Source organism: Limulus polyphemus, unplaced genomic scaffold, assembly GCF_000517525.1.
Source record: "Limulus polyphemus unplaced genomic scaffold, Limulus_polyphemus-2.1.2 Scaffold1319, whole genome shotgun sequence".
Lineage (NCBI taxonomy): Eukaryota > Metazoa > Arthropoda > Merostomata > Xiphosura > Limulidae > Limulus > Limulus polyphemus.
Genome location: NW_013666929.1, coordinates 255,690 through 279,661, shown reverse-complemented (window position 1 = coordinate 279,661; position 23,972 = coordinate 255,690). Strand labels below are relative to the sequence as shown.

The following is a 23,972-nucleotide window of genomic DNA, read 5'->3' as shown; positions in this document are numbered from 1 at the left end:
GTTGTACATTTGCTGTTATGTTAAACTTATATTAAAGTTTTTCTTCATTACCCATTCAATCCGTCTCCAGCCATTATTAGTCTCAAAGTGGGTTCCTCGTCATCGAATTAAGTTTTAAACAGTTGTCATTTAAATTTTATTGCACATTGGTAGTAGAACAAAAACTTTCATTTACACTTGTATATTCAACAATTTTCATATGCAAGTATAACAAGTACATTTTGTAGGACTTGTACATATTACTATGTAATACATTAAAAATTCTAATTGCAGAAGTGGAGAAAGAAAACCTTTTCAGATTGACCACTATTTACAACTATGTTTACATTATAAAACTGGAGAATATGGATAATAATATGAATGGAGGGTTTAAAAATCCTGGCTCATTGTGTTGATATTTTGGGAAAAAATAGAAGTATTACATGGAGCTTATAAAATACAAAAAAAAAATGTTCCTCTCTTCTATGAGTTTTGTTTTATTCCTATTAAATAAGTAATGTTTTGAGAAGCTGTGATGCAGAATTATTTTATGACAAAATCTCCTTAGAATAAAGTGATATTCTTGTGCATAAGGCTAGATTCTCCATGATTTTGAAATGGGCATATCAAACAGCACATAGAAAAGGAGACAAGAGTTCCTTAGAAATTGTCAGTATGAATATCACATTGTATTTTCATATTTCCACTTTATGGTACTTAATTAACCAGCCATGGCACCCTTCCTTAATTGCATTCTTGTCTTGCAGTGTTTAAAATACTAGATGTCTTAAGATGATTATACCACAGTACCCTATGTAATTTCCTCCTTGGTCATTTGATCTATTCCAAAGAATTGGTTATGAAAGGTTAAATGATGTTTAGGTTCAATGTTATGTCTATATGATTTCAACCCAGTAAGTCAGGACATACAAAAAACAAATCAAGACTTTGAAGTATCTTGTAGTCTAAAGATTTTCAACTTGAACTGATGTTACACTTCAGAATAAATAACAGAAGTTCCTTCCTGTGTGTTTAATGCTGCAATATTCTTGTGAAGATATGTTGGACTTTACATATTTGCAAATTTCATAAACTACTCAGAATTTCTTAAAAGGGTTAAATTTGTTGAATAGGAATGAAAATGTGGATTGATTTGGTAATAATAGGATTATCCTTTATTGAAATCTAATTGACCACTTTTTTGACTGAATTATATATACACTTGAAGTCTTGTGAAAGAAAGGCTTCATTCATTGTTTAAAACCAGATTCAAATAGCATAGATGTATTAGTAGTTAAATATTACTTGATGCAAGGTAATTTAGGTGGTATTTTAACACTGACAAAATGTCCTTTTTACTATATCCATTGTTTGATTTCATTGATATTAAAGAAATTAGTACACTTTATTTCAAATACAAACAAAAAAAACAAGGCTGTTTTAAAAAAAACATATCTGAGCTCTTCAAAATGCATGGATTAAAAAACTCCATACTTGGTAATAACTGTAAGAAAAATCTTTTATTCAAAAGGAATAACTAAATTTAAAAACTAATATGAACCTCTTACATTTTAGAAACATCTGTATTTGAACTATTCACACAGCTGTCAATAGCTTGCAAATGATTATTACACTGCCAAAATAATAGTTTTTGTTGTTTTCTGGCAAAAGTCATCACAGACATCTTTAATTCAGAACCCTAAGCATAATAATAGTTTGTTTTTTCTCTTCCTAACAGAAAGAAAAAAGTAAAACTTTTAAATCAACATGAAAAATTGATTACATTTTCATGTTTCTGAGTATCAAACATATTTGGGTCCTCTCCCTAGGGCAAATGTACCACAGTGTCCATAAGAGTATGTGAAGAGGCTAAAGTCTGTATTTGCTGATACCCTGGAGTTTGCATGCCAGCAGCTAGGTAAGGCTACTGTATGGCTGAAGAGGGTTATGACAAAATGTTATTTTACTGTATGGCTACCTTCCCTACCTGTTGGCATCAAACTGTAGAGCATCAGACAATCAACTTAGATCTATCTAAAACACTTAGCATTCAAGGATGGAACAGAAAACTGCTGGATTAAGCAAATTTTACATAACTTTTTTGTCTGAACTTTATTGTGATTTACTAATCTAGTTACATTGATACTTAACTTACTAATTGCTCTCTGTTATTTTTTTTTCTTCTGTTACATTAGTTAAATGTAGTTTATCATATACTGAAATATAGGTCAGTGACCTCAGTTTATCATTTTGATTATGAAACTGAGAAATCTCTTAAACATCAGTTCTTAATATTTGGGTTTTTTTTTCTGACAACCTCATTAATGGAATTTAGCATTTGTTAGTTGACAGAGGCAAATTGATTTGAGCTTTTATTTTTTTGTGATTCCAAAATACAAACATTTTCATCATAAATTGCTGGGGAACCATGTGTGTTCACAATTTGGGTTTCTTTCTTCTTCATTGGCAAAACAAAAGTCACAGAGGATTTGTGTCTGATTTGCTAATGGTTAAAAGAAGTTAGCCTTTTCTTTTTTTATAATTTATCCAATTTGACATTTCTGCAGAAAAACAACAGGCTGTCTTCTCATGATGTTAATTTTACAGCTAATCATAATGAATATCCTCTGACTTTACATATTGAAATACAGTACAGTACATCATTTATATTTTTTATTAATGAATGGGCACCTTCATAGAAGCAGCTTAACTTCCAGTTGTATATAACCACATCATAAAAAGCTTTTGGACAAAAATTCGTTAGTATTAACATAAAATATTTCATCTTTACAGGAGTTACCTTCTGATTAGGATTGATAGTATTTTAATGAAATGTGTATTATGGAAGTTTATTTGGCTCCATCAATTACAGATTGTTCAAAAGACATCTCCAATTTTGACTAAATATGAGATGCTAGAAGTTAACTCAGAGGTGTTGCAGTTATTATTCATACATCTTATCGTAGATATGTGATTATTTGGTTCAAACCATGCAGTGGTATCAGTAGCATGCTGTTAATTTTAACTAGAGAAGAATGAGAATTGTCATCTCAGTTTTCTCAATTTCAAGCTTAATTTATTACAGCATATGCCAAGCCACTTATTGAAAGTATGTCACTGCTACAGTCCGCTGTTGAAATATATATATATATATCACTAGACTGTAGCAGTGGATCTAAAACATTATTGAACTGCTACTTTTTCAACTAGTGCTTTATAACAGCATTTGATCATGCTGTTTTATTTTTCTTCTCCATAATGAAGAATTATTTATGCTACATTTAATGTAGTATATGTAAATGAACAATATCCTGGAACTTTGTAGGGAACTACTTAACATTGTGAATTTTAACTGCTTTTAAGAACTAATAACAGAAACTTAAGATCACCCAATCATTTACTATGGATTTTATCTAGTAAAACACGGAAATAAAGAAACATTAATGTTATGTAATCTAATCAAAATTAATTTATGAAACAGCTTATTTTAAGATTATTATTTTTTTAAGTTCATGTTTTGAAGTAGTACACAATAAAAAAAAATTCTTATTTTTGTAAATCTACTGACTTCAACTGAATTCAAAGCATACCTTGCATGAACTAAAATTTAGAATTTTTTAGTGTTCTTCCAGATAGATTCTAATATAATTCTGCAAACAGAAGATTAGCCTGCTTTGTTTATTGTAAACATAGGGGTTTATATGCTTCCAAAGCACTTGAATGTAGGTTGTGGTCCAAACCTGCAGGATTGTTCATCGCGGTGTGTGTGAAATGCACCAGTTTTGTAGGATCCACTTTGAGTTGTTTGTTAAACAACTGCATACTACAGTAGCAGTGTTAGTCATAAAATTACAAAGATACTCTTAATATGTTACTGTGCTGTTTCTTCAATATTATGATTGTCTAACTGGACATATTTTGAAAAGAAGAGTAGACTGATTTAGCAGCTCTTTTATTGTGGAACTTGATCCATGACAAGCTTGCTACAAGGCACTTACAAGTTTAACCAATTCATAGTGGGTAATGGTGTTAAAGCAGCCTCTGCAAACAGTGACTAGGCTCATCAAAAAAGGATTAAACAATCATCTGTATATCTTGATACACAAAATACTTGTCTGATGTTGACAGTTGTTACCTGTGTTTTGTGTGTGTGTGTCAGTACATGTATATATTTTCCTTCTGTTTTTTAACATAATTGCATTTCAGTTTCATCTCACTTCTCCCTTCTTTTTTCTTCTAATCTAAACTTGAGTCATCAAACTGTGCCTGCTGAATGTGTAAATTGCAACTTTTAAGATATCAAAATATGCATGATTGTTCACAAATTACGGTAAAAAAGATACAAAGAATAGAATGTATAGATGTAGCAGAAGGTATGCTCCTTACCTTAAGAAACGTTATGGATGTAAACTGTAAATATGATATTCAACAAGCACCTAGTTACAAGGAGGAGTATATATGGCTTTACAAGATTAGACCTAACAATATAACAAAAGAAACCATTTAACTGTTTATAGTTTAAGATTTCTCCTTTGGTATTTTTTAACAGAAAACTTGAGTGTTACCATACCTTAACAATAAAAAGGTTCAAAAATGAGGCACTAAATTATCAGTATATCTTGTTATCCATTTGCAAATTGAATAAACTACATGAAAAACAATAATGACAACACTTTTAAGTCATAGCTAGCATTTTTTGAATATACAGTACACTAAAAATGAGTAATTAAACAACTAAAATGTCCAAGCTTAGTACTGCTGACTTGTGTTGAAACAAGCATAGTAATGTTTTGTTTTTAATAATATTGATGGGCTTTAGTCTGCAAAGAGGATAGGAATATCTGAACCTTTATTCTACTTAAAAGATCCAAGAGTTTTGGAAACACTTGAAAAATTATACTGGGAAAAGTGTTATCTATTTACATTACATTTTAGTATGGGTGTGTTAATATCAAGTTTCACAACACTGAACATTTCCTAGAGATTATTGTATTTACATTGTTTCAAATATGGTCTGTTGACCTATTGTTTTCACTGTGCTATTATACTATTGTTGACATATTTAAGAACGGAAAAATTGCATGCTACAGGAAGATTCGTGAATTTTTAACTTTTCATTTGTGTTAAGAATTACGTTGTTTCAACAGAATAAAAAATTTCATGCTAAGTTGGGTATACTTTGAATTATATTGGAGAAATAGATGCAATGTGAAATATTTAGTACTGGAACAAAGAAGCGAATTTTCATGAAGTAGAAACATAACACAATTAATGACACGAGTCAGTTTACTATTTTATTATGGCTAATGTGAAATATTTAGTACTGGAACAAAGAAGCGAATTTTCATGAAGTAGAAACATAACACAATTAATGACACGAGTCAGTTTACTATTTTATTATGGCTAAGATAAATCCATGTTAAACAAAAAGGTGCTTACTAATACTAACAAAATAAATTATTTTTTTTTCTGTATTAGAAGGGCAAAAAAAACCGTGATAGTTTAAAAAATCATATTCGATCATTTAAATGGTACAGTCTTCGAGTGCAATAAAACTATGCCCAACTTCTTCGGTTATACGCATTTCATTTGTTTCTTAATGCGGGTAATATTTAATAGTTTTAATTGCGTTACAGTGCTGCAATGTATTAGAAAATATGAATTGACACCGATAATAAAGGTGCTGTGTTAGAAAAGGGCTTTAATGCGGACCTACTTTGAGCGGTGGTTTCCTCTACTCCTATGGTTTTATCTTTACCAATTGGAAATTCTACATTTTGCGTAAGTCTCATAATGTGATATTCCCTCTAGTTTTAGCATATTGACATATAGTTTGTAAATTTGAAATGAGAAAGAATCAGATTTGAATTCATTTGTCGGGCCAAGAAAAGAAAAATATTTAAAAAGTTTGTGTGTGAAAGTGACAATGTTTGTTCTATGTGAATAGTTGAGTATACTTCTCTCTCTAGCCTTTTTAAATGCACGTTTTTCGTAACTGGTATCTATAAACTTCACTTGACAGACTGAAGGAGGTGTAAGGTTTAAATTTTTATTATTTTAGTTTATACTGCTGAGTTCACATTATCTATATTGACAAAAGTAAGTTAAGGCTAATAATTTAATCGTCTGAATAAATTTTAGAGTTATTCTTGTAATGTCATTCTCTTATAATCTGTCATTACTAAAACGAAGATATTGAGATTTAACTTTTCTGCGCTTAGTACCAAAATCTGACCCAAAGTTATTCAAATCAAAATTAATAGTTTGTTAACCAATTTCTAAATAAATATGCCACATTAATAATTGTATAAATTCATGAATGATTTAAAACAATGGTCACCTGTAGTACAACTTGCTCGAGATAAAATGGTATTGATTATCTTAAGGAATTTTATATTAAATACACTAAACTCATCTGATGCTTTTCGTTAGTAGGGGAGATAATATTTTTTCAGCTGCTCTAATTTTCAATATATTGTTGAACAAAAGCTGAAAATGTAAAGTATGTGTATTGGTAAATATCACACTACGTTTTATACAAGACAAACCAGTATGTTTCCTGGCGTCGTAAACAATTTGTCTAAACATGACGTATTATTTTGTTTACTTTGTTAACACCCTTTCTAAAGGTCTCAAGTCGAAACAACAGTAAACCATTTCTTTTGTTAAAGAATTCAAATATGACACCTTTTAAATCATCAAATGAGAAATTGTAGGTCAAGCAGTTTGTGGTTTTACATATATTGAGTATATAGTAATGAAAGTAACTAGTAGATACTCTCGTTCTCTGACAGTCTTAACAGATGCCAATAAAGAAACAAAGTATAATACAGGAATATGCGATAAGATCCCTAGAAATATTACTGAATCTTGCCATATGCTGCACATTGAAACTAGCTTCTCTAATTTCTAAAAGTTGTTTATTTCGTTCCTACTTTCTGACTGAAACTAGTTGATTTTCATGTTTGGTAAAAGCAAACGTTACATGGCTATAACAATAACCATTCGATTTATGTTAAAGGAATAAGATTTTTTGCACGAAAATTTCAACCAAATTTATTTCTCACGCGTAAACATTAGATATTCAAGGTAAATTAGAACAGTTGGAGAAATGTAAAAAGCCTTCATTTCAGCCTAGGTTTTATAATTGTTTAGTTGTTGGTTAAGAAAAAAGGTTAAATCCATGCTGTTACTCTTAAGATACAAAGGGCCTGTGCTTTGGATCTCCGGTTTCAAGTGGTTACAAGCGGATGAGATGGTGACATATTTTCCCTGGATGGGATGCCAGTCCATCATAGATATTGTTAGTAAAAAGCAAAGAAAGAGAGAGAGAGAAAAAAAATACACGTTTCGATCCTATGGGAGTCTCAACAAATTGTAGATAAAATGTGTTCAACTTTTATTGCAAACTTTTCTCATAGAAATTAGCAGAATTTATTACAAATATGAAGCTGATTTTGTGTTTCGACATAGTGTTCAGTAACCAATACTTAACTTTTATAAACATTGCACAAAATATACAGTATGCACGAATACTATGAAAACTGCAACAATTTATGTAAGTATAAAGGAGTTATCATAAAATGTAGAGTACATGTTTACCAGAAACAAAATTATTTGCATTTGTGAAATTTACAATTGCACAGCTCGTATTTCCAGGTTCCCTCTTTCTTTTTTCTTTTTTTTTTCGGTTTATGAAGTTTCATGGGTGACGGAATTTGAGAAAAAAATATACAGTAAGTGTTACGTTGTGTTATTCATATCCTTGTTAATAAACTTAATGGATCTATAAATAGAATACTAAGGTGTTTACGTAATATGGTACTGTGAGCTGCATATATGAATAAAACATTGAGGTCTTTAAGATGCATAACATTGAATTTCACGTTTTCAGTACATAAAACACTCATCATTAAATATAACTATATGTGATTACATATATTCGACAAATTTTAAAGAGGAAAGGTAGATCTACCTTTTCGTATGATACGAAACAAATGCGTGAAACAAAAACCAAAGTAGTTACATTTTATTATTTTGCATCGCATAGTTCCTTTTTGTTGCTAGTCGCTTAATTGATAAACAGTCAGCTAATCATCACTAAGTAAAAAAGAATAAAACTAACCATGTAAAATAAAGATAATGAAAACACAATATTCCTAGAATTACTTATGGGAGATGCACATTGCCCTCAAAGGCTTTTTAAATACATTTTTTTTAACTGTTAGGTATCAGAATGCCAGGATTCCTCATTTTAGTTTCTAATTAGAAACTCGTACACTAAAAAAGTTCATTAATATTGCAATTAATCCTAATGTTATTTGTGTCCCATATTTTAAGAAGATCATAAACGAGTTAACCCAACTTTTTTGGTTGGTTCTTTACACTGAATGCTCATACGGACAAAAACGTAAAATTATCTTTCATGATGCAATAATTTGGTGAGTAAAATATACATTAAAACCAAGTAAACTGTTTACATTCCACCACTATTTGAGGATAACTATTTGCTTCGCTATTCCAACCAGACTGAGCTGTGAATTCAACGAAATTAGTCTGCTGCAGCGGAAGTAGCGAATCAAAGAATAGATGAGGTCGTTTTTTTTTATACGCTGAAGTTCACGTATTAGTGAAAGAAATTAACAAACAAGTGATGCAATAATGTTTGAGTTTTCTCCCCGAAGTCATTTAACGGTTTGATATACACGTTAAAAAAAGAACAACTGCTTAATATTTCAACCACTAGAAGTTTTCGGCCTGTTATGTTGTCTTTCGTTTTAAGTATGAAAACAAGTAAGCAACACAAAATTGGAACGTGTTATTTTATAACAAAGCTATACAATGGGTTATCTGTGCTATGTCCACCGTGGGAAATCGAATCCATAAACTTACCATTGATTCTCCAGGGACGAAATTGGAACCTTTGATTTTTTCATAGTTATTTTAACTAAACAAAAAAGAAATTAACAGTTTAAAAATGTATGTATGATGAACGATCAGGTATTGATATGTATAAAATTGCATTGTTCGAGGGATTCAAAAGATCAGTAGCCGAGACAGCTATCTAGGTTATGAATAGCGGTATGGACTGATATTAAGGTCTGACAAATTTTTGGAAGTAGTCTTATTGATGAAATTTTAAGTCCGTGTGTTTATTATTGTCATCTGAACACTTAGCTTTTTATCGATCGCAAATTTTGGATGCGATAAGTATTTTTGTTAAAACATTTTAGGGATCTTTCATAGCTTGTCAGAGAATACCCTTCTTAGTGCTGCAACTTACTTCAAATTTCCAGTGTCCAAAAAACTTCACTATTGTAAAATATTTGAATAAAGAATTAATAATAGAGTTTTTATGTCATACTTGAAAGAGCTTTGATGTGATTTCCCTGTGGTACTGCAAAAGTGTATTCTGGTTTTCAAAATATATTCACCTTAACCATGAAGTACTCCATTTTATTTTTAAGCTGTTATGTATGCATTATGCAAATACTTGAGCTTATAAATGTAGAAGTTAGGTGATAAGGCCATTCATTATGACGCTCTAATGGGGAACTTGCATTAGTCCATCTTGCTCCCTATGTTTGAAAAATGAAAAAGTGTTCAAATGTTCTTAACCTTTACATCAGTGACTATACGTTTTACTGGGAAAATATTTGAATATACATTAAAATGACTTTTTCATATCAATACTCCGTCACTCATTTATCTTTACTGTAGTTAACATTGCAGCCATACAATTACATATTTAGTGATCCGATACTTTCATAGCATCTGACAATGTTTGTTCTCTGGGGTTAGGTGTGCCGCAGTGGTCACGTGATTATCTGTCTTTCGTGTCCTTTTATAAAAGTTGTCTTTCTACCGGTTTCTAGTTGATGATAGAAACGGCGATAGGTGAAAGTAATCGGGTAAGATTTATGCTGCGAATAACCAGCATGGTCCAGCTGAGAAAGTCTTCATAACACGATAAACAGTCACTTTTAAAAAGCCCCCAGTGGCACAGCGGTATGTCTGCGGACTTACAACGCTAGAAACCGGGTTTCGATACCCGTGGTGGGCAGAGCACAGATAGCCCTTGTGTAGCTTTGTGCATAATTAAAAACAAACACTTTTAAAAACACAAGTGTCATACATGTGAAATATCGATGTTTGTTACAGTATGATTAATTCAGTTATTTTTGAACCATATTTTACAGCTGACATGTCATGCATGACCATAAATATGGATTTATGGCAGTGCATTATTCTGGTAACAAATTATAATGCAGCTCCTTAGCCTATTTTATTAAACACTGAATATTTGACAACTACCGACTATTTCGAACAAAGTTTAGCTTAAATGTCACATGTTAGTATGGCTAACAATTTGAGAAATTTATTAGATATAGCTATTTACATTTACGTTCTTTATATTAACTCTAAGAATTACGTTCTTACTATTTCCTTAGCTGCAGATTCACAGAAAAAATGTACAAATTTCATTATGTACATGAGAGATTTACGTGTGTGCTTGGAGGCAGTGAGCATTCTTGTCATGGCTCAGTCTGATCAGGGACCTACCTATATGAAAAGGAGGTTCAAAGACTAGTATATATATGTTTCTACCATTACGTAAGCTTCCTAGTTCGAGCTTGGGTAACTATTTCAGGCTTTGAGCTAGTGTGGGTGCAGATAAACATACCTGCATTTTATAGCTCTTTTCTTCATCAAAGAATGCATTGCACTTGTAATGATACCTCTCGCTTTTGAACTTGTACTCTCTGAGATTTATAGACATTGAGTGTTTTCTTCTCATGCTCTGGATAATCACAAAAATAATGAATGACTCACCGTGAAGTATGTTACTGGCTCTATTCAGTAGTGGCCTCGTGCTTGGACCCGGAAATTTGGTAATCACGTGACACAGGCACAAAGTAATGACGAATAATTCTACAGGAGTTGCAGAGAGCAGTTATGTCATTTAGTTTGTGTTTTTCGGCATATGTAAAATTAACGTAAGTTTATAGGTATGTGAAAACGCATAATTTTTGTCAACAATATTATTTATTGCATGTAATTTAGACTTTGATTTATGAGGAGACCTATATTAAGCAGGAGCAGAACTTTTAATGTATATTAAACAAAAAACGGGTATTTTCTTTCTAAATCTTAAATATAAACTCGTGAAATCTTTGGTTGAATTCGAATAGTTTATGTAAGCTAGTTTTAGGAAATGAACGTTTTGTAGTTAAGTATTCTATGGCTGAGAGTAGTTAGCAAACTGGACTATAGATTTGCGAGTCTGATCTTTCGCATCATGTTACTGCCCTCCTTCTCCCAAAATATCGTTCTTCGCACTTTGAGGCCGTGTGTGCATTACAAGAGTAAAAGTAAAATCCCATCAGAAGAGTTGGCGGTAGGTGGTGTTGACTAGCTGCTTTCCCTGTAGTCTTTCAGTTCACAATTAGGGAAGGCTATGAGTAGCTTTTCAAAGATATCCAAAAAGAACTTGTCTCCTAATACATGTTTCACAGTAGCCCTTTTTTATATTGATATCTTGCTTATAAATTTACAATAATAATAACCTGGAGCTCACAAAATGAGGCCATATTATTTCTTTTGGAATACAGTTTTTAAACAAGTGGGAAAAACGTTTTGGATTTTATATGTTGAAAATTACGCAGTTTCTTAACTTTTTGAATGACATAATTAGAAAATTTGGTATTACAGGCAATGTGCAAGACATGTATAATTCAGTGCTAACAACATTTTTAATGCAGTTGCAATCAACTTGAAAAAATGAATACAAGAGACGTTTTTGTTGTTTATTTTGCATAATTTAAACTAAAAAGCAAAGGATGCACTATCACAGATCTACAGAATTACACCAAAGGATACAAGATACATTTTGTTGTTTAAATATTGTTGATTTTTATATCACTTATATTCATTTCTGGCTGATACCTGGTACTTTTACGAATATGTGGTTTTAAAAAGGCTATCGTACTATATTTGGTTGGTTTGCCTCAGGATGACAGTTTGTACACCAATTTTGTAACTACTTTAATAGTTATATATATATATATATATATATATATATATGTGTGTGTGTGTGTGTGTGTGTATGAATGTGTGTGTGTGTATTTCGAACACCAATCATTTTATTTCTTATGGCATTTATTTTTCGATTTGTAGAAAATCGTTTAATATACTAACAACCATAAAGCATATACCATTTTATGCGAAACAAGTTTTTGTAACCTGGTCAGTTTGGTTTATGTACAATAATGTAACCAATATATTCATTTATTGTAGCCCGAATTTATGAAACAATATCAAGGAAATGTTTCACGTTCACGTACCTATTTTTATTGCTCTCTGTAACACTTGGAGTATTTTCATTCTGTTAAAATAATATAAAAAATAGTTTATCAAACCATAAACTCGTCTGTTTATAACACTCAATCTCTATTATTAATCTAAAAAGGGGGTTTCTCATGTGTTAATTGTTCTTTGCACTGTTTTTCGTTTCAAACTCATCACCGTATTTTTTATGATTAACCACTTTATATCCTAGCAAGTAAATTTTGACAAACTAGTTTTCTGCAAAGTAGAGGACATTATACCTGAGTAGAATTTTACATTTTCACTGATACTAATAATAATAAGGTAATTCACGATTATTTAGACCCAGGTTTGTCTCTTTTTGACTTTTTGTTTTTTTTAAAGTACCAATTAAATATGTCACAAGTTCACTTATAACTTCAAAGGTAGAATACTCATTTTCTGCTTTAGTGGTAATTTTGTTATATTAATGAGAAAATTTTCTAAACAGTGCTTGAGGTTAAGTCTGCCCACACCCAATATGCCAATAAAATATTATCCTAGCAACTGTTGCTAGTGAAAATGGCATGAAGGTTTGGGAACAAGATAAGCTCAATGAAGCATTCTGGTTAACAGCATGATTACTGAGTTTCTACAAGGATGGCTTGGTGTGTCATAAAACAAAAAAAGAACTGGTGGGTAATATGAATTATTGAATAATTAATAATTGTGTTGAGTATTCAAAATACAAAAGACTTTCCAAGTGAATTATTTTCTTGCTTCTAATAAATACAAGTGAGAAACTTTAAGTGACATTACAACTTCTACATGTATCTCATTTGACAATGCAAATTCTAGTTCTAAATGTAGCTCATCAGGCAGTTATATTTACAAATTTTGGTAAGAATGAGCAAAAATCTACCCTTGGATCAAGTACGACTGTAATTGTGATATTAAGTTTGCTTGATGTGTAAATAGTATCTAAAGTATCATCACGGCCAAAAGCATATCAAATGCACAGTATGCATCTTACTTGGGGATAATTGTTGAGGCTAAGTCAAAATGCTAAAGGGAGACTGCAAAAATGTTAATTATTATTTTGTTACCAAGGATGGATGACTTACTAAACAGTATGAAGGGTATTAGAAATGGGTATTACAATAACCACTGGTGCAACAGTCATAGACACTAGAAATGCAGTTGCTGAGAACACAATGAAACAGTCTGACAAAATTTTGCTATTCAGCACATAATGGAAACAGAGGTGGTCTATTTTCAAAATCATAGAAGATAGTACACCAATAATCAAATGTGTCAATCTTCAATAGATATATCATTATAAATCTGTTGGACACAGAGATGCAGATGTTACAACTATATCTGTACAGTGTGATACTTGGAAGAAAAAGACAAGTGACTTTTGCTCCAATGGTACTTGTTTTATGGTAGAAATTATAACTAGTGTTACCACTCAGTACAAACTTAGTAAGCCAGTAGTGTATAGTCCCTTGACTGGAACTGGCAGTACATGATGATTTGGAAGAGAACCCGATGCTGAAAAGTTTCACTGGCATGCTACAGTTTTTGTACAAGATGTACTATTACTCTTAAGGCTTTTCAGAGAATTGAAGAGTGTTGCTAAGTCGCTGAAACAAATAGCACTGACACCATCCAAAGCCATAGGAACAAGATAAAACCTGTACATGAGAAGTGCTCTGCAAGTGATTATACGGTAACACAAGGGCCTTGTTGCTCATTTTGAACATTTACAAAGAGATGCAAATATTAGAGCACAAATAAAAGGGAAGACCAAGACATATTACAGATTCTTAACATCTTACAATTAGGTGATATTCACAAATTTCACAGTGGATGTGTTAGTAGAACTTTTGGCCTGGCTGTGGCATTGCAGGAGAACACAACTAACAGTTTTTAATAGAATGAAAGTTGACTGAGAAGCTTGTCAATATTCCTGATCATGACAAGTTGATAATATCACTGATGGGACCTGAATTTTAGGATTTTGGCACTGAGCCAGACATTGTTCAATGACTAGCTTGTTCTCAGAGGTATAGGATAATTGAGTTTTTAAGAGCTTTATGTCTGATGAACAATGAAACTGTACCACATTTTTCTTTTGTTTATGAGCCATATTTATCTGCTTATAATGTATATTTATGGCAAGGAAGAAAACGTACAAAAATGTAATGATAATGTAAAGGCAATCACATAAGTTCTGTAAGTGTAACTATCTGCAGTAATATGTGCAAGTGGAGTTGTTGTAAAGATTTGGCCCATTTAAAGTTTTGTTAATGGACTAATCATTTTGCTAGTAGACATTAGCAACTATCAGCAACACTTAATAGTGATATATACATTTTAACTACTCCCAGTTTTGTATTGCAGTTTCAGAATTTTGTTTTTCTTTGTTACCCACACTTATCCTTACAAACTCTTGGGTTTCCATGTCACCAACCTACAGTCACTGTGTGTAACAATGCTGCTAACTGACTGTTAAAATGCATTTTGTATGAGTTAAAAACTGTAAGAATGTATTTATTAAGTTCAAACATTCTACCTTTAGACATCCATCAAAACTATGGTATTTGAATGCTTTTCATCCTTTGGGAGTCACTTCTCAGCCAAAATTTATCAGCATGGAATTCCATGGGTACCATTTTCTGTGTTTTGTTTTTCAAGCTACCAATAAGTTTTTATCTCTATGTATTTCAGATAAAAAGAAAACAAATAGAATCTGATTTGCAAAAAAATAATAACAAGAACTAATGTTATTTTTTAATTAGAAAATGAAATTTTAGCCAGTCAGTTCACACATCCTGTGAATGTGTGGATAATAATTCCTACCCTGATAAGAGTTTAATTAAACTTTAGGATGTAATTGTCTAATTACTTAATTTTTTTCTTAAAATAAAAAACATTAAAACTCAAGTATAGTTTACTTTAAACAAGTTGTTGTGGGGAACATATTATATTTAATTGTTAAAAGGGTGAAAGTTCACAATTTTGAAAAAAAAATTGCATGGTGATAATAAAGTCAATACAGGTATTTGAAACAGACTTCAGGGCAAACTATGTAACATAGGAGACATATTTTTATCTTCATGCATAATGAATCATGGGAAATACTTTCCACTGGTTTATGGAAATAGCACTAAGGGTGTCTCTCCAGAAACTATTCAGAGCTGCTACCATAAGTTTAGATTGGTGTGTCCATTCTAACAGTGTTATTTGATATTTAAGTTTGTAACATCTCTGTAAGTCACCTAAACTGGTCTTAATAAGATCCTTTAGGTAAAGGGTGGTTGTTGGGTTATAATCAAAGTCCTTATCTTGAAAAACTTCATAACCATTAGTCATCAGGCTTGATGGAAGTGACTATTTCTTTATAACTAACTGGCAGCGACAGCAGCTAGCTGTGTGTGCCTACGCTCTTTGTTGGTCTTGCGGCTGTATGCCTGGAATGTTGCTTCAGTGTTACAGCCATTTGAAAGTACAGTTCCATCAACGTGATCTATTGGTATAAACTTAAAATCAATTACTACTAGTCACCGAATAACAGTTGTATGCTCCATCCTGTGTTTATATACTAAACTGACTTGCACGTACAATGCTTCCTGATTTTATTTCCAGAAACCAGTGATTCGTTGTGCAAATACACAATTATTTTGCTCACATGTTCTTGGTTTGTCCTACAGACTATTCCCAATACTTTGTTAATTTCATAATCACCCTGTAATAAGAAGCATCAAGCGTAACTTTTTGTAAAATAACCTTATCACAAAAATTAAAGCTTTTGGTTTTTAAAGTTAACTAAAAAAAATTTAAAACGGGAGACATAAAGAATATTCTTGATATTGAGCCGCCTTAATTTTAAATCTGAACATAAAAACGTTTTGCCTCATTTGAATTTAAATTATATATTTAAATATTTACCATTTAAAAATATATTTAAAAGAAACTTTTTGGATGTTACAAATCTATAAAAATCATAAACGTGCTGAACAAATTTGAATCTGTTGTTCATAGAAATTCAAAAACAAATTTACGAAATCAAGAGCTAAATCAGGGCACATATTCCAATCAACTCTTCTTGCCTTTGGATATTAAACAATAAGACAACAGCTGATGAAGCATGACATTACACAACAATAAGACTGACAATTATTGAAAGCGCAACATTATTTAATATCCCAGTACGAATTACCGAAAGAAGAGTGTACAATAGCATTCCAACTATGCACTATTTTATTGTATGCCGCAACCAACGAGGACTTCCTACAATACCAGTATTCATCAAGCCGGCTGGGGTACAACATAGAAAGTCTTATATGAACTATATTTATATCAGTTGTTTATGTACTGGGTCGATAAACAACGATGTAATATAAATTGTCAATATTACTGTAGTGTAATATCAATTAGATACAGAATTTTAAAGTATCATATTCTACCTTCTGAGATGTTCTACACCCTATAACTGTTTCATAAGTGACTGGTATAAAGAGTTATTCAACTATGACTTTGTAACTATGACAGCCTAATGAAATATGGTATTGAGAGAAAAAATGTATTGATTAAAAACCCTCATTTGGCAGCAAAGGATAACAAACGGGGTGTATTGAAAATTCCATATACTTGTTACTAGAAATCTTTGGTAAAGAATGACTTAATTTATCAGTGTATTTGTTTTTATACAACATATACATATAGCAACTAAAATAAATGATTTCATAATTAAGTTTTAAAACAGTGCGAGTGAAACACCTTGAACATGTTTCTAAGTATATAAATTTGTACAGAACTAATTTTAATTCATCAAGAAAGATGCTAGTAAGTAGAGGTCCAATGTTGAGGCTATCACCATGCACACTTCCTGTTAAAACGGGTAATATACTGTGTTCATTCTGCTTCATATCTGAAAAATTTGGTATTTACTCGGACAAGTCGTGAAAAATTCTTATAAATCTACCACATATTTTGTTATTGACTTTGTAATAAGAAATTTCTTTGATTCCTAAATACTGACTTGTCTGTGATGCCAAATTGCCAATATTAGCATGTCAACAAACTCAAAAGCGTCTCTAACCGTGTTTTGAACAAAATCGTTTCCAAAATAAGAAGCTTAGTAAGTGATTGTATGTACTAATGCTGGACGGAATAAGTTCTTATGGGGACATCTTTATTCTAACTAGATGATTTAAAGAGCTTTAAACTTAAAACTGTTGGAAACATTCGTCCAACAAGTTCACATTGCGAATTTCACATGCATTACATTTTTAGTTTTCTAAGTTAATAATTGTTTACCTTCCTTGAGTATTTAAATACAAAGCATCCAAAATTAAGTTTCCTGTTGAAATGAAGACACGCTTCCTTTTTAGGGGTTCAGGTTATAGATAAATGTGAAAATTTCAGTTATAAATCTTAATGAGTATTCATATTTCCGGATGGTCACTGAGCCACTCTTCTAATAAACTTTGGTCAAAATTCTAAAGGGAATTATCAACAGTTTATTTTTTTATGATTTGGTGGTGTACTAATGACAACCAGACTATCAATTCATCTTATCAACATAAGAAAATCCCATTTAGTTGCTTTCCGACTAAGTTAATACACTAAACCAATGAAGCAAATAATTGAAAAATAAAATCTCAATTTTTTTTTTTGAAGCTGACTCGTTCTTTCTACTAACCTTCATCTCTATCCATCAAAACTATTTTGTAAAATCTTGTGTTTGTGTTTGCACTTATTCTCACCAACTAACAAACATTAACACATTGGAAGAATAGGTCACATCAGTACTAGCGATTAGTCTTCCACACTGAACTCTGTAAAATAGTATTTTTAACCGCAGCATAACGACTTGTGGAATGGCTCTGAGTTTGTTTTTTTCAAGTACAAAGTTATAGCTAATAGCTCCATCTCTTAACCGATTTGAGGTCTTATTACAGCCGTGGCTACTGAGGATCCCTCTCGTTCTTATTACTGAAAATGTAATTTTGATATTATCAAAATGCATAGTAATAGGGACAATTACTATTTGAGAAAGGCGTTTTTCTGTTTCTATTGTGTGCTATTTAGGATCATTCTGTTAAAAAAAGCTCACTTCACAAACTAATGACAGGCCCAACTTTACAATTAAAGTTAAATGGTCATTTGCTAATTTTTTCATATCTATATAACAAAATTTTTTAATTTCGCCTATCTCACGTTTTATAACATTCAAATTGTTTCCCAACCTTTAAGGAAAATTATAATAAGCTTCGCACTCATCACATTACGTTAAAAACGTCCCCAAGCCAAAAACACTACATACCTCTAACTTACGAAAAACATATTCTTAATGTTAGAGACATTAACAGTCATTAAATTATTAAATGTGTGAAAACAGTGTACAATCCAAATGTTGACCAACAAACAAAATATTTTGTATTTACTGTCACTCAGCTTCCCAGTTACCAAATTTTTGTTATTGTATTGTTTTCCATGGCTTAGGATATAAAATCAGAATGACCTCATGTTCTTTATTTGTGTTGCTGTTTTTCATTGGGGGGGGGGGGTCATGGAATACATTAATGACTTCATCCCTGGTGATACTCTAAGAGTCACTTCAGCAGGCTGACTTACCTCTGGTGAAATCTTCTATGAAACTAACGACATGGCTTTCCTCCCACATATATGTTCCAAAGACGGTCATGATGGATGACCTTTGGCTTCAGTTACCCACCTTTCTGGATTCTGCTTTGGTGCATTTTATGTATGTTGGTTGTTTTCATTATCTTGTGCTTCTCTGGAAGTCCAACTACTGGTGGTGTAATTTTCATGGAGTGCAACAGGAATTTCCTAATCATGGACTGTGAAGAATTTCAAAGGTAGTCTTTGTTTCTACATAAAATCTGTTCTCAAGATGTAGTCTTTCTCTATACCAATTACCCAAAAACCATGTTGTATAGATTTATAATTTTCATCATGTGTTGGAGCTCGATGAACACTTATTGTTTCCTTCTATCCAGAGTCTTACTTTATCTCTTTAAGCAACTTCATACCTTTCATTACGAGATCGGGTAGAAACATGTTAGCTATAGGATCAGTATCAATCAATATGTTGTAAGGCTTCCCATCATTGAACCCAGTGACTCGTAGAGGGTTTATTAAAATAATGCATTTTTATCTCAGTTGGGCAGACGCAGTATTCTTATCCTCAGAATATTTTTTCATTGTTTATTATCAGTGAATGATTCATCACAGTCTCAACTGTAAGTTCATGTTTTCCATTTTTGTAGAAACTTCCTTTTCCTCTTATTCTTTGAGAGTAGTTTCTATTCCCTTAAGAATTTTACATACAGTTCCTAGCAATTATGTACTTTTAAGTTGCGGTTGAAATACCTTCTGCTTTGTGGTTTATTTCTCTTATCCCGAATAAATAGTTGTCTAAATAAAAGTTTCATCTGCATCTACTGTTGACATATCTTCGGTCCTATGGTTGTTTTTTTTTTTTTTACATTCTAAATTAACAGTTATGTAATTTAGTTGGTGAATTTAGTTGTTTATCTGCGAATTTAATTGATTCAAGTTCCATCATCAACTGAAGAGTTTTTAGAGATGTACACATATTCTTTTTTGTTCTGATTTGTATGTTTTGATTTACCACATTAACCCCAATTCTTGGGGAGTTCGAGCACAAAACTAGCAAAGTGAAGAATGGTGATCCACGGTGAAACAAAACATGGCAGGACCTTAACAGCAAACGAATAGGAAGAAAAGTACCAGTCAACCAGCAGACCTGTCGCAACACATTTGCTTGCTAACTTTGCAATAGATTCTAAAGTCATGAGTGTGTCTACTGAACCACATGCATGTTCAAACTGGAAAAGAACGAGTGATCATCATTGACTCGACAGACGATTATTATTGTTATGAATTTGTCACACGCTAACGAGTTCAACATCTCACTCATTCTTACTGTGTTCCTAAACTTTGCTTTAGAAACTTCATTTTGATGTGACTTTCCATATCCGTTTTATAAGATAGCCACCAATTCTATGTAGTTGTTATGGCTTCGAGTTGGAAGGTTGTCTAATTTTGAATTTGCAGCAAGATGAATAGCTTGTTGTTCACTACTCCATCCATTCAGCCTGGTAACTTTTAAACTATTCTTGATATGCCTCACATCGATCTTTCGATCATAATCTGTTGGTTTCTTTAATGAGCGATATTGCTGTACTGGTATGCTAAATTCCATAACATGATGAAGCAGAGGGGTTCTCCTATTTCATATTGCATAGTCTGTGGTGTTTAAAATATAATTCTTGAGTAGACGCAGATAAATATGTGACTGGTTTGAACCGTGCTATTGGCAATTCAGTTTCTAAATCAGCGGTTCCCAAACTTTTGTGGCCTTCGCACCCCTCCTCTAAAAAGTGTGCATTTGGCATTTCCTCTTGGCAACATTTGGGGGAAACGTATCTTGTATAGGCCTCTTCCGCGCACCCCCCCCCCCCCCTAGACTGGCCAACACCCCTGGTTGGGAATCCCTGTTCTAGATGTTTTATCGTGGCGTTTATGCTTCATTTATCTTTTCATAATCTTGTTATTTACGATGAATTATTCATTCCTATTATCTATAGCTACTATTTTGTTAAACTTCTCTAATGTGCTGTTGTATTTCTTCGACTTTTTTTGTCCGTCTTGTTAATCCTTTTGCACATTGGCCATGTCTTCGGTGAAATTTATTTTTGATGCAGTTATTATCTAAATCATATAATTCTTGTCCGTCTTTTTAATCTTTTAATTTTCTGCCTTTTGCTTATTAATCGTCTTTCCACCGTTTCATCATTTCCAGCAATGTTTCGATCTTGAAGTCGAGTACAGATTCTGTACTTTTTTTTACCAAAATAATCCTATTTCTGAAGCCAGTGTTTTAACAGTTTATATTGTTGGGCAGGGTCTCTCGAGTTACTGGGTGAAATGTAATGCAAAGTCCAGTCCAATTAGTGATAACGAAAGTGTTTCATTTCTTCGACTACCCATTCTACACTTACACAGTTTCACGAACTAACAGTAGGTCTGACTTCACAAATAATTAAACAATTACTCGCTCAATACTCACGAAATTGAAGTAACAGACAAACCGACTAACAATCTTACTAATTTAAATATCAATCAAAAAACATAGCCTAAATCAGTATTTTACACAACTTTTCCATAAATAAATTTCTTTGAAAAAACAAATTACAAAAAAATACTCGATTACTTGACGAATTTTATTGAAAATTACTTATGCTTATAGAATTGTTATGCGTAAAAAATACTGATGCTTTTCTGAAAACTTGACGAATTTAACGTTTTATTAATAAAATAGTTTGTAAAACTCGAGTAATTCTGTCACTTCTTAGGATTTACTGTACAAAATTCCTTTAAAAAAATGTTGTGATACTCTTACTATATTGATATAATCTTAGGCATGTTATGCCCACAGGTTTGTCTTTTTAACAATGAGAAAGCTACGTTTAAGAATATATCGTAAGCGTTATTAGACATTAATTTGATCAGAAGTATGCGGTATCCATTACTGGTTGGATATTCACTTGTTTTAAAAGAATATGCTCTGATAAACTTGGAAATATATCAAGTGTATAGGTCACAGCGTATTGTTCGTTTTTAAAGTCTGCAATTTTTGTTCCGTGAATAGATATGAGGATGAGCAGCAGCTAAAGACTTGAAGACAATATAAAATAAATCTTGAATCAAAATGTGTTCGGCTTTTCCTCTAGATTAAAGAATGTTCATATATATCCCTCAACAAATACATAAAACTGTAACGAATTCAGATATATTGGTTTGTCAATTATTTTTATATTTCAAAAGAGTTACGGGTTTTCATTACATTTTTAAACCCCCCCCCCCCCCGGTGTCTTAGCGGTAATTCTGAGGGCTCACACCGTTAAAAACCGGGTTTCGTTATACGTGATGGGCACAGAACAGATAGCCCATTGTGTGACTTTGTGCTTAACACTGTGTAATTTTGTAAATACATAGATCTACATCGTTAATGTTTGATCTCATCATATATAAAGTAATCCGAGAACAAGTTTCCAACCAAGAAATTTACTCATGGGGGAGGGGGTTCTGTCTCGTTGTTGATTTACAAGATAATTTTATAATTACGACGAAAAAATAGTATTTCTGCACTTACATTTTGGATAAAAACATTGTTTTGAGTTCAAACATGGTTAACAATTCTGTAACATGAACTTGTTCATCAGTGGTACCAGTGCATATTTTAATGTTGTTGAAAAGGTTGTTCACAATAGCCGTCTTGACGATGACGATACTTACCTAACTTGAAACACTGGGCTTCGGACATTCTTATATATTTGAATATATGATCGGGCTAAAACCAGCTGACTGTAAATACAACACTGCTTTTCGAGAAACGAAGACCATCGCCAATAATAGTATTTAATTATTTAAAGAAAACTCAATTTCATAATTTAAAGTACTATACATGCATTAGATGAACTTTTAATACAAAAGTATACAAAAACCTTTAATAGCTTGTGAGGTTTTCGCTACATGGTTAAATTCACAAATATACTGTATTGTTGCATTTGATGTAATTTTAAATCGGTATTAATACAGTTGTTATACTGTGAGTGGTATTATTTTATTTGCAAGGTATGTAGTATATGAATCTCTCTGACTTAGCTATGTGGACTGCATGATTGACTGTCGACATGCGCTTTCTACAAAGCCAGTCAGACTAAATACGAAAACCGAAACGCCTGCTTATTAATCAGTAGTTTCAGTTTGCAAAGTCAAACTGTGTGACTGGTCCGTGTTTGTACATAAATGTAAAACAATAAAACCAAGTGCAACTTTAAAATTCAATGACCACGTCTAGAGATAAAAACAATAACGTGTTGATCTTACATGGCAATAATATTATCTGCACAAGATAAAGACCTTTACCTAAAATTATATTGATCGTTATATTAATGATGACATTGAATTATTAAACTTTTAAATAGCTGATAGTGATGGGTAAAAAAAACACCAGTCAATCAACTATCTAAATCTAGTCATTTCTTAGTCTGTGGATCAGCAGATTACCAACACTGCTCACTGCAATGCATATTCCTAGTACAGAAATCATAAAATCTCCTAGATTAATATGTAAGCTTACTTATTCAATCAGTCTCGTGGTGTTTCTTTACACTTAATAAATGTTTACTTAAAGTTTAAATAAAATATTCTTAATAATTGTTATTACTACTACCTTACTTAATATTTTTTCAACACTATTTTTAACTTTAATTGTAAACACATCTTCTTTAAATAATAATATATGATATTAAATTTAATAAACAACTAAAATATAACCACAGCCTAAGGCAGAATGCTATACTCCCATCACCTCTGATAACTATGTTCTTTTAATGTAATTACATTTAATTAAATGTGAATTAATAAGTTAAATGAGTACTAATTTCAAGAAAATACAATCAATCAACAGAGTTTATATTATTCTTTTCATATAACAAACAGTTCCATAATTTCCCTTTATCTTCTTTCCTTCTTTCAAACTGCAGTTTATTATATCACACAAGTACAAACTTGCATTAACAAAGATATATATATATATACACACACACACAAAGGCTGTGAGT

The 23,972-nt window shown here is 31.8% G+C and overlaps 1 protein-coding gene across 3 annotated transcripts in view; it reads left to right on the top strand.

Annotated features, from left to right (window-relative positions):
* The window catches only part of LOC106463080 (RNA-binding protein 12-like), a 62,475-nt gene that overhangs the window by 17,240 nt on the left and 21,263 nt on the right, over window positions 1-23,972 (top strand). Inside the window, exon 3 of one of the 3 annotated variants that reach the window (XR_002611410.1) lies at window positions 1,809-3,452. The exons of 1 other annotated variant lie outside the window; for it this stretch is intronic. The gene's annotated coding sequence lies outside the window, so the exon portion shown is untranslated. Of the gene's footprint in view, window positions 1-273; window positions 1,710-1,808; window positions 3,453-23,972 lie in introns of those variants that run through there. One more of the 3 variants, XR_001291029.2, reaches the window with a different exon arrangement.